Raw genomic sequence first — 11,579 nt, 5'->3', positions numbered from 1 at the left:
GTCACTGGAAACCAGGCCCTATTGGTGATAGTCTGGAACTAGATGTGCAGGCTTCTTTTTTCCTGCCGATTTCGAAGGCTGGTGTATTACTCCAATACATTGGGAAATTAGTTGATAGAAGCAACTGCAAGTTTATTAACTAGATTAAATCCAAACAGGTTTTAAGGCAAGTCAAACAGTTTAGCTTTAGTCAGGACAGGCTAATGCTGTAAACTGGCAAGGAGGTTGCTAGGGGCAACTGCAAGTTCATTAATTAAATTAAGTGCAGGCAAGATACAATCAGACAAGCAAGGGTCAGGGCAGGCTGCAACTAGTCGGAGTCTGATTATTTTATTTAATTCATATTGACAATTATAAAAAAATAATAATAATTATACCACTCCCACCATTTTCATAGGTCATCACCTGATTTCAGTATGCTGTAACTGCAGCAGCAGCTGGACAGCACCACGCAGTGTACAGTGTGTCACAAACTGTGTACTCAGATTCCAGCTGTTGCTGCTAGTTCTGCCTCCCTGAGTCAACATGGATCTTTACAAGATCATGTACACTGCCACTCACCGACTGTCGGTCACGTCAGTGCTGCACGCTGGGATAATGCTGGCTGCATCTCAGTATCTTCGTTTCACCACACCAACTTGCTCTACTACAAACTTTTCTCATCTAGTGGTTTTCTGTAGCAGTTAGTCTAGGTGGAACCTGTAGAACTTCACTTGTAGCAGGCCCAGAGATGCATGACCACAAACCTGTGCTAAGGCTCTACACGGGGTTGAATTTACCAAAGGGCATAATAGGCATGTGCCAAAAGAGAGCTGTTAGCTAAAGTGGTGGCTGAATATGACTAGCTCCACTCCTCTTCCACTGCCTCCTACTATCTGCCTGCTGTCTCACTTCTACATTCAGAGGGCTTGCTTGGAAGAACACTCGTTTATGCCCAATTACTTGGTCCTATAACTTCACATGTAACATATAACACATGTAATCGCTGCTGTATGGCACTGTTACCTTTCCTTATTTAAAGTTAATATATCTTAGCATACATTGCGTGTCTGCATTAGAATAAAGGGTCATGGCCTAGAACAAGTCATCTGTTAAGGGGAGAAATTTAAAGTATCAGGTCTCTTGTGCTTATATGTCCTTTGCGTTTATAGGCTGTGTAAATCATCCCTGGCTGTACAGTATGCAGCCTTGCCACCTCAGCAGTACAGGCCTCTCACACTTACAAGACTCTGCTGAGGTTCAGTGAGTCCCAATTCTTGGGTAGACATCCTGGTTCAAAGACTCAGATACACTCACTTTTGCATTCCTTGCCTCTTTCTTGCCAGATATCAACCCAACCTCTCCATGCCCCTCCTGCACTGGACATGTATCCTCCTGATGTTGTGACATCACTGCAGAGGCGTAGCTAGGCTTTTCAGCGCCCGGGGACAAAGACAGTTTTTGTGCCCCCCCCCCTCTGGACAAATTGAGCATGGCCACACATCAGAATGTGGATGTGGTCATGGGTGGAGCCAAATGCACAAATGCTGTTTAGATAGCCAGATGTGCATCCCTTACCCTCTTTTAGATAGCCAGATTTACCCCCTATAGTTAGCCAGGAGTGTCCCCCTTGTTCTGCTGCTGTTAACACTTCTGCACTTCTCTGCAGAGGGAGGGAGATAAGCTGCAGCACTTTGGGCAGCCAGAGAGCTGCCTCTCATTCACTTGGGGGTGCGGTGGCCATGCTCCACGTTCCCTTACAGTGCTGCACCCGGGGACATGTGCCCCCCCTTGCCCACCCATAGCTACGCCTCTGCATCACTGCCTCTGCATCACTGCCTGGTCCCTAAGGTTCAGTACAGCCCCAGCAGTGATAGCAGTCAGTGCTGCTGAGTAAGTGTAAATATACTTACTAGAGACTATATGTAGCCTTACTGCGCAATATCGTTTCCTTTTAAACAGTAGTCAATATGATTGTTGTGCCTTTGCAGCGACTATGCCACTTTATTTTTATGTACACTATAAGGGGCAGCTATGGTGTAACAAATATTTTCAACAGCCATATAGTGATGGATGCTATATGTTCTTGAAATGAAATGAGGATCTCCTTTTCCAAGGTGAACATCTCCATTTTCTCTAGAGTAAGGAATTGTGCAAATCTGATTGGGCAGTTAGATTGGAACAATCCTGTTCATCAGTGCAGTTTATGAAGAAACTATTAAGACCTTGGACCCAAAGAACACATAGAGAGTAAGCTTACGATGTTTGCCTATTACACAGGAGTTAGTAAAAAATGTCATGTCAATTCCAAATAAAGTGATTTTTGGGTAGGTATCCCAAGCGTCAAAACAAACACTATGATTTAAAGAGATTTCCAAGGATTGCTTTGGTGTCCCCTGGCTAAAACATGAAATAATGAAGAACTACAGATGAAAAACAGAAGAATTACAGATGAGAGACAGATAAATGATGGAAGAAGAAAAAAAGAAAGAAAGTCGAGTTTTTGTTAAAAAAAAAAAAAAAAAACACAGGCTAGCACATTCAAAGTTAAGTTACAGGTAATGTGTACTGATTCTTTAGGTTAGTATAGAAAATTCCGTTCCACTGAACCTGCTATAGACGAGATCTGACTCTAGGAATGGAGATGCTGGGCTTTGTGTTGTGATTCAAAAGAGTTTTCTAGCTGCATAACATGGTTGCACTAGATATATTCAGTATTTGCAAAATAAAATTTTAACTAAAGTAATCAGAAAAGTAACATAAACATTAAAGTGGACCTGAACTCTTGCACAGGACTGAAGGAAAACATATAGAAATGCACCCTGTATGTATTTAAAGAGTTTAGCCTGTCTAATTCCCCCTTATCTGTGACAAAGCACAAATTGTGATTTGATCCCTCAGCTGTGTCAGCTTCCTGCCACGGCAGAGATATCATTTGTAAACACAGGATATTAACAATATGTCTGCTTCCATGAAAGCAGGAAGTAGACAAACTGCATATTGTTTTGCAGGATTTTTTATCAGCCGTTACAAAGGTTATTATGCTGTTGCTTGTCTTTTAGAGCAGAGAGGAAGTTCTGAGTTCAGGTCTGCCTTAAAGAGACACTAAAGCGGAAAAGAAAATATGATATAATGAATTGGTTGTGTAGTACAGCTAAGAAATAAAACATTAGGAGCAGAGACATAAGTCTAATATTTGTTTCCAGTACAGGAAGAGTTAAGAGAAACTCCAGTTGTTATCTATGCAAAACAGCCATTGAGCTCCACCACTTTCAAAGTCGCAGAGAGCTCCTCTTCTGAAGCTTATTATCTAAACTGTCAGTCACTCTATTTTCTTTTTCTCTGCCAGGGGACAGGTCAAAAGTTTGCTGGGCTGCTCTGTAAAATCATTTAGAAAGCTGAGTAGTGTGTAAACTGCATATATTAGAGAATGATGCAATGTTATAAAAAACAATATATAACTGAAAATAAAAATATGAAAATATTTTCTTTGCTTCTAATGTTCTAGTAATTATCTGTACTACACAACCAATTCATTGTATCATAATTTTTTCGCTTCAGTGTCTCTTTAAAGGAAATCTATAGTGAAAATAATGTAAAGAATAAAATTGCTTTTTTTTTAATTTACAAAATTATTTATTCAGTGTTTGCCCATCATAAAATCTTTTCTTACTCTGATTTACATTCTGAAATTTATCACAGGTGGTGACATCTTTAGTGCTGGCAACAGGTCCGGATTTACCATAAGGCACTGTAGGCTAATGCCTACACGTGCCTGATGATGGAAAGGCTGCTCACTCCCCTCCCCGGGCGCCTCTCTCCCTCCTTCCCTATGCAGAGTCCTGAGCTGAGTTTAAATGAGAGGTTACTCGCCCAGCTCTCGACAATTTCACTGACAAGATCTCCCTTCAGTCAGGGGCATCTTTAGCTACCTAACATTTGGGGGCACCTCTAGCTACTTAGTAATAGGGTGCCAGAAGTGCCTTCAATATTAACCCCCCTGGCGGTATAAAAAATTCCGCCAGGAGGCAGCGCAGCAGTTTTTTTCTTCTTTTTTTTATTATATCATGTAGCGAGCCCAGGGCGACGACGTTGGGACGTGATTGGGAGTCCCGAACCACCCCTCAGCGCTGCCTGGCACTGATTGGCCAGGCAGCGCACGGGGTCTGGGGGGGGCCGTGCGGCATGACGGATAACGGCGATGGAGCGCGGGGTGGCGTCGATCGGTGTGCTGACGCAGCTAGCAAAGTGCTAGCTGCGTGCAGCAAAAAAAAAATTAAACAAATTGGCCCAGCAGGGCCGGAGAAAACCTCCTGCGCGGCCAAGGTTACCGCCAAGGACGTTAAGGGACACTTGTGGCTAACTCCGCTGAGTAGGGGAAGTGACAGCTTTGCAAGCTAGCATACTTAAGGTGTGATTTTGGTGGGGGTTTATGGGTTAATGGAGGGAAATGGTGCATAGCTAATGAGGCTAAGCTTGACAGGACTTGGAGGGCGGGGCTACACAACAATATACAGCAATATATAGATATAGGAAGCGTTTCTGAAGCTGAATTCAGGCCAATTAACATAAAAGTGGGCATCCTGAATACTTTACGGCATTCTACTAGATGTCATTACAGTTCCTCTTCAAAGTCTGTAAATATTAAAGATGATAATAATACTAATAATAATGTAAATTGACTGAAAATATTTGTGACCTTCATTTAGAGAGTAACTACAATTACAGCTCTCTGATTTCTAAATAAGCGTATGCCTTGATCATAATAACTTTACTTACTCATTCCAGTAACAAATGTTGCTTCTCTTTGTGAGCTTTGATCACCTGCCATCAGCACCAAAGAAAAGAGCTTCTGTGCTGAGCTAGCCAAGATGAAAATGTGAGTAGAAAAAAAACTAAAGAATATTGTAAAATGATAAATAGAGAACTAAAATAAGTTTCATAATGCAAACATTATGCTTGAAATCAGTAGGCTGCAGTTGAGAGAGTCTATGTTATTCTAATATTCAAAGTTCATTATATTCAGAAGCCCAAAACAGAGTTTTGTGTTAGTGTATGTCTGTCGCTGCACTACCTTTATCTATTTGTATCAAAACTCAGGGACGCATCTAGGCATAGGCCACCTAGTCATATGCATTATGTGACACCTTTTGATCAAGCTGTCATTATAGGACCTTGCAGGACAGGAGAGAAGATAGACAAATGAAGATAGATCCTGCTGTGCAGCATTTCAGTTCACAAAGGGAGCAAGAGGCATCCAGGAGTGTATGAAACTGAGTAAAAAATATAAAAGAGAATAAAGGGGAGGTGACTTACCTCAATAATGGCAAATTCATATATATATATATATATATATATATATATATATATATATATATATATATATATATATATATATATATATACAGTGGGTTGCAAAAGTATTCAGCCCCCTTGAAGTTTTCCACATTTTGTCACATTACTGCCACAAACATGCATCAATTTTATTGGAATTCCACATGAAAGACCAATACAAAGTGGTGTACACATGAGAAGTGGAACGAAAATCATACATCAATCCAAACATTTTTTACAAATAAATAACTGCAAAGTGGGGTGTGCGTAATTATTCGGCCCCCTGAGTCAATACTTTGTAGAACCACCTTTTGCTGCAATTACAGCTGCCAGTCTTTTAGGGTATGTCTCTACCAGCTTTGCCCATCTAGAGACTGAAATCCTTGCCCATTCTTCTTTGCAAAACAGCTCCAGCTCAGTCAGATTAGATGGACAGCGTTTGTGAACAGCAGTTTTCAGATCTTGCCACAGATTCTCGATTGGATTTAGATCTGGACTTTGACTGGGCCATTCTAACATATAGGTATGTTTTGTTTTAAACCATTCCATTGTTGCCCTGGCTTTATGTTTAGGGTCATTGTCCTGCTGGAAGGTATACCTCCGCCCTAGTCTCAAGTCTTTTGCAGTCTCCAAGAGATTTTCTTCCAAGTTTGCCCTGTATTTGGCTCCATCCATCTTCCCATCAACTCTGACCAGCTTCCCTGTCCCTGCTGAAGAGATGCACCCCCGAGCATGATGCTGCCACCACCATATTTGACAGTGGGGATGGTGTGTTCAGAGTGATGTGCAGTGTTAGTTTTCTGCCACACATAGCGTTTTGCATTTTGGCCAATAAGTTCCATTTTGGTCTCATCTGACCAGAGCACCTGCTTCCACATGATTGCTGTGTCCCCCACATGGCTTGTGGCACACTGCAAATGGGACTTCTTATGCTTTCTGTTAACAATGCCTTTCTTCTTGCCACTCTTCCATAAAGGGCAACTTTGTACAGTGCATGACTAATAGTTGTCCTATAGACAGAGTCTCCCACCTGAGCTGTAGATCTCTGCAGCTCGTCCAGAGTCACCATGGGCCTCTTGACTGCATTTCTGATCAGCGCTTTCCTTGTTCGGCCTGTGAGTTTAGGTGGATGGCCTTGTCTTGGTAGGTTTACAATTGTGCCATACTCCTTCCATTTCTGAATGATCGCTTGAACAGTGCTCCTTGGGATGTTCAAGGCTTCGGAAATCTTTTTGTAGCCTAAGCCTGCTTTAAAATTCTCAATAACTTGATCCCTGACCTGTCTTGGACCTGTCTTGTGTGTTCTTTGGACTTCACGGTGTTGTTGCTCCCAATATTCTCTTAGACAACCTCTGAGGCCCTCACAGAGTAGCTGTACTTGTACTGACATTAGATTACACACAGGTGCACTCTATTTAGTCATTAGCACTCATCAGGCAATGTCTATAGGCAACTGACTGCACTCAGATCAAAGGGGGCTGAATAATTATGCACACACCACTTTGCAGTTATGTATTTGTAAAAAATGTTTGGAACCATGTATTATTTTCGTTGTACTTCTCACGTGTACACCACTTTGTATTGGTCTTTCATGTGGAATTCCAATAAAATTGATTCATGTTTGTGGCAGTAATATGACAAATGTGGAAAACGTTAAGGGGGCCGAATACTTTTGCAACACACTATATATATATATATATATATATATATATATATATATATATATATATATATTTTTTTTTTTTTTATTTTTTTTTTTTTTCATAAGCACAGGCAATGCGTTTTGTGGGTCTCTGCCCACTTCTTAAGGCTAAATAAAGTGCCAAAGGGTTTCAAAAGCCAGGTGCAGAGCGCCTGGAGGTGTACTCTGCAATTGACTTTTGAAACCCTTCAGCACTCTTATTGATTGGCCAGAGGAAGTGGGCAGCGACTCACAAAACATGTCGCATGTGCTAATTAAATATATATATATATATATATATATATATATATATATATATATATATATATATATATATATATATATTATTGAGGTGAGCCACCTTCTCTTTTTCTCCTTTGTTTTTAACTCAGTTTTATAGACTCCTGGGTGCCTCTTACTCCATTTTGTGCTTGTTTCCTTCCTTGTGAGGGTTAAGTCTGGTCATGAGTGACATGGCTGGTGCCACGTATCAGGACCTTACTGCTGTTTTTTAAGAGTGTGACCATCACCACCCTCTCTGGTCACCCAAGTGGAGTCGAGTTTGTGCATCTCCACCTACTTCCAGTGTTTGGGTGCTCCCTTTGCAAACACCATTTGTAAGTGTTCATTTCACCTAATTTTCATTTTTAGACACTTTGTGATGTACTGCACCATTTGGGCTCCTGTTGTCTCTGTGTTTTCTTCTTAGGGTGCATAGCTCCCCCTTCCTCACAGCGTTTCAGTTAACTTTAAATATACTGCCTGGTGTGAGGTGGCCGGTGTGCCGAGATTCAATATTGAACTTCAGTGACCGGGAAGAAAAGGGAGACAGAAAAAAAAAACAGGAGTGCCAATATGATGTAGTATTTTCAATTATGGGGAAATTAGACCCAACAACTTCTTATACACATTGATTGATCTTAAGCAACCACTGTTAGGCAACCACTGTTAAATAGAAGAGGAAAAATTATCTCCTAGCAGAAAACTCGGGAAAATGTTAATTGCATATGGGCCCAGGTGTTGTTTCTGCTCACTTCAGAATACACATAAAATAGACATTCCGCAGTTATGCATCTTGTCAGCAGTAAAGATATCGCCACCTGGGACACATTTTTTTAACAGATCAATTTTACTGACATATTTGTTTGTTTTTTTAAGACAAAAAAACAAAACAAGAAGAAAAATATACAGATCACAACTGGCGCCACACAGCATACACGGCAATAAAAAGGCAGCGTTATTAATATCATACACGTAGTTGTAATATCAGTAAGGTTAGAGCTGTTACCTGTAGTTACAGGAAGTATTGGCCATTAGCGTAGTTATCAAAGAAGCTCTCACAAACAGCATATCTTCTCCGTCATGTTTTAATGTCATTTATCATGTATGTTTTAACACTCATTTGATGGCTATGAGAAAGGGAAAAAGAAAGGAAGAAATAAAGAGAAAAGAGAAATTAGAGAAAGAAAAGAGAATATGTTATACATAAATATTATTAACAATAAGCAACTTTATTTATTAAGTTATATTCAGTATAGTTCCTCTTTAAGGTCAAGCTAGATCACTGTCATTATGGTAAAGAAACCTAATGCCTTATTCACACTATACGCAGCCTCCGTAGATGCGCAGACATGCACGAAACGGCCCTCAGGCTTAAACCACCCAGCACCCACCGCACCATAAGGTATCCCACCTGTTATTTTATACTTTTTTTTTCTACCTGCAGTGCAAGTTGCCTGTTTTACTGCATGTGTATATATGCACTACAATCAACGAATCTTCATTAAATACAGCTTTCAGCAGTGCCGGTCTTCCTTTGTTTTCCTGCCTCCTCTGCCACACTATACGCGCTGCCAAGTGCATTTCGGCAGCGCGTATTGTGTGTGATCAGCAAGAACACCAGAGACAGCACTTTTGGCGTTCAGACTATGCATGCTGTGCAGCAGTACGTATTTTTGGCAAAGTGCAACGTTATTCCCATTCACTGTAATGAATGGGATCAGCAGCGCAAGGCACAGCAACGCAGATGGCAGTGCAATTGGGCTTGTTGTGTCCTAAACGCACGCTCATATGCGTTGCCTAATGTGAACGAGGCTGAAATCTTTACTTGTTGTTTGGAAAAAAATACAAAAACTAAAAAGCCAAGGTAGTCTACTTAACAGTTCTCTCTTAATTCAAAAATTCCATATAAACAAAAAGACAAAAAAAGACAAAGACAAACACTTATATTGCGCTTTTCTCCTGGCGGACTCAAAGCGCCAGAGCTGCAGCCACTAGGACGCGCTCTATAGGCAGTAGCAGTGTTAGGGAGACTTGCCTAAGGTTCTTGCTGAATAGGTGCTAGCTTACTGAACAGGCAGAGCCAAGATTCGAACCCTGGTCTCCCATGTCAGAGGCAGAGCCCTTAACCAGTTCACTATCCAGCCACACCGCATAAAGGTCTACACCTATCCAACAACCACATATGATTCCCTTATCCCCCCTTAAAAAATTGGAGAAGTTGCAGAGTAGGCTCCCCTTTAAGGGTGACAGTTCACGTTATTACCCTCAAGCTCTCCTCAGGAATTTTTTGCAAGTTTAGAAAAAAATGACTGGGGCTGGTTCTAGTGGGAATTCTCAATAGCAGGGTGGGGTGGTTCCCAAAATCCTTGGACAACACGTCCAGACAGGGGTGTCGATAGGGGGCCAAATTGTGTGTGTGTTTGTCAGCTCAGACTGCCATGATGTACTAAACAGAAAAGTTAAAAATAACTAAAGTTGCCAAGAGAAACCTGTCTCTGGCCTGCTGTGGTTTTCCAATAAAGGTCTACCCAGCACAAGGGACCAATAGGGTACACAGGATTTGTAAAAAGCTTGGTGGAGCAGACTTTTTTGTGCTACTGTTTTGAAGCCGTGCGTGGCTGGATTGCATTTCACCATAGAGAACCTCTCTAAAAAGTGGAGGGTGTTCCGCAACGTGCATCAAGGCTCTGGGTGGCTTTTTCTTCTCTTCGGCCTCCTTCAAATATGCACTTTTTTCAGTACTTACTACTTCACCGGGTTCATTCAGCTCCTCATTATTTATTGCTTGGAGGTCCATGCTTTCATGTATTTGCAGGCTGGCATTTTTTCTGTTTATTACAGATATTGCACTATGAATTGGTTTATATGGAATTTGCCAGCATGTAACATTGCATAACATTTTTACAATTGCATTTTATCTTTTCCATTGGCTGTTATGCACTTTATTATGTGGAATTGTGTAGTGGTTTATTACTGTTGGTCCATTATTGGTCATACTGTATAGACATGCTGTTCGGGAGTTGGTTTTATGACATTCACCTATATTATTGATATTTATACATAATTATAGCCATCCTTGACCCTCATCAACGGCGATTTTTATTGTTTTTATATGTGATTAAATAATTTAATACAAATGTACTGCTTATTTTCATACCAGACTGGTTCTGTTTTCAAGGAACTTTTTCCTCTCTTCAGTGGCGTAGCTTTGGAGCTGTGGGCCCCGATGCAAGTTTTACAATGGGGCCCCCCAAGCACTCTATACATAACAATTGATATGGCGCACCAAAACCTGCCAATGGCAACTACAGTGTCAGAGGTGCAAGAAGGGGATGGGGAACAGTTTGTTAATGATTACCACTATTCAAAGTGTCTATAGAAGTGATTATTACCAGCACAGGACCAATAGAGCGCTAATACTGCAATTGAGGGAGGGCCCTTTGGGGCCCCTCTGGTCCAAGGGCCCCGATGCGGTCGCTACCGCTGCTACCCCTATTGCTACGCCCCTGCCTCTCTTGTATGCATATGCCCACTCTAATTACAGAAAGTGTAAATGAGCTGGAAATATGTTGGTTATGGTTACAGAAGTATCTCCTAGAACATCAGGAGTCCAGATAGATAAAGTCAGTAAATTCAAACTAAATTATTCTACAAGGATGCCAACTTCAAGATCCGTGCCCTCTTTCAGCATATTAAATGTTTTCATAAATTTGTATTTTGAAATTTTCCTTGATCATCCAGATCTGAAATTCCTTTGAGCAGAAGAACTTTCATATGCTGCATGCTGTTGCTGGATTTGGAGAATTGCTGTCACATTGGGACATCCCTATGATGCTCACTGATGTTAAACTTGTGATGGTTCAAGTTAAACTTGTGATAGTTCATCCTAGTGTTTAGTTTGTGGTTTGTTTCCCCTGGATAAATCTTCTTAGATGGACATTTTATGAGACTATTGTGCAACTAAGGCACAGGACAATTATTGCATAGAGCACCATAAGTTGTTGAAGGGAAATATGCCCGTTTCTTTTGGTTTTCATAATGTACGTGCTTTGTGTACATGTATACTGACTTATTTTTGAAAAAGTATGTGATCCATTCTTATCCAATGACTGCATCTGCATATTGAAGACATTATCCCTATAGAGTATTGTACTATGCTGGCCATCAGTTAATGTAAAGCTGCCCTTTACTGAATGTACTTGTACATTCACATTTACAAACAGCATTACTAATCTCTTGACATAAAGTATTTCATGTATTAGACATTTACGAGTTGCTTGATTTCTTATATCTTTGTCGTTTA

The 11,579-nt window shown here is 40.8% G+C and overlaps 1 long non-coding RNA gene across 1 annotated transcript in view; it reads right to left on the bottom strand.

The window, feature by feature from the left end:
• Positions 1 to 4,763: 4,763 nt before the first annotated feature.
• LOC137547014 (uncharacterized) overlaps positions 4,764 to 11,579 on the bottom strand; it is a 90,219-nt gene continuing 83,403 nt past the window's right edge. Inside the window, exons 2-3 of the long non-coding RNA XR_011026437.1 lie at positions 8,283 to 8,403; positions 4,764 to 4,841 (exon numbers count right to left, since the gene is read on the bottom strand). This is a non-coding gene — a long non-coding RNA (uncharacterized lncRNA). The remainder of the gene's footprint in view (positions 4,842 to 8,282; positions 8,404 to 11,579) is intronic.

This window comes from Hyperolius riggenbachi, chromosome 2, assembly GCF_040937935.1.
Source record: "Hyperolius riggenbachi isolate aHypRig1 chromosome 2, aHypRig1.pri, whole genome shotgun sequence".
NCBI lineage: Eukaryota > Metazoa > Chordata > Amphibia > Anura > Hyperoliidae > Hyperolius > Hyperolius riggenbachi.
This window is presented reverse-complemented; position numbering and strand designations above follow the sequence as displayed.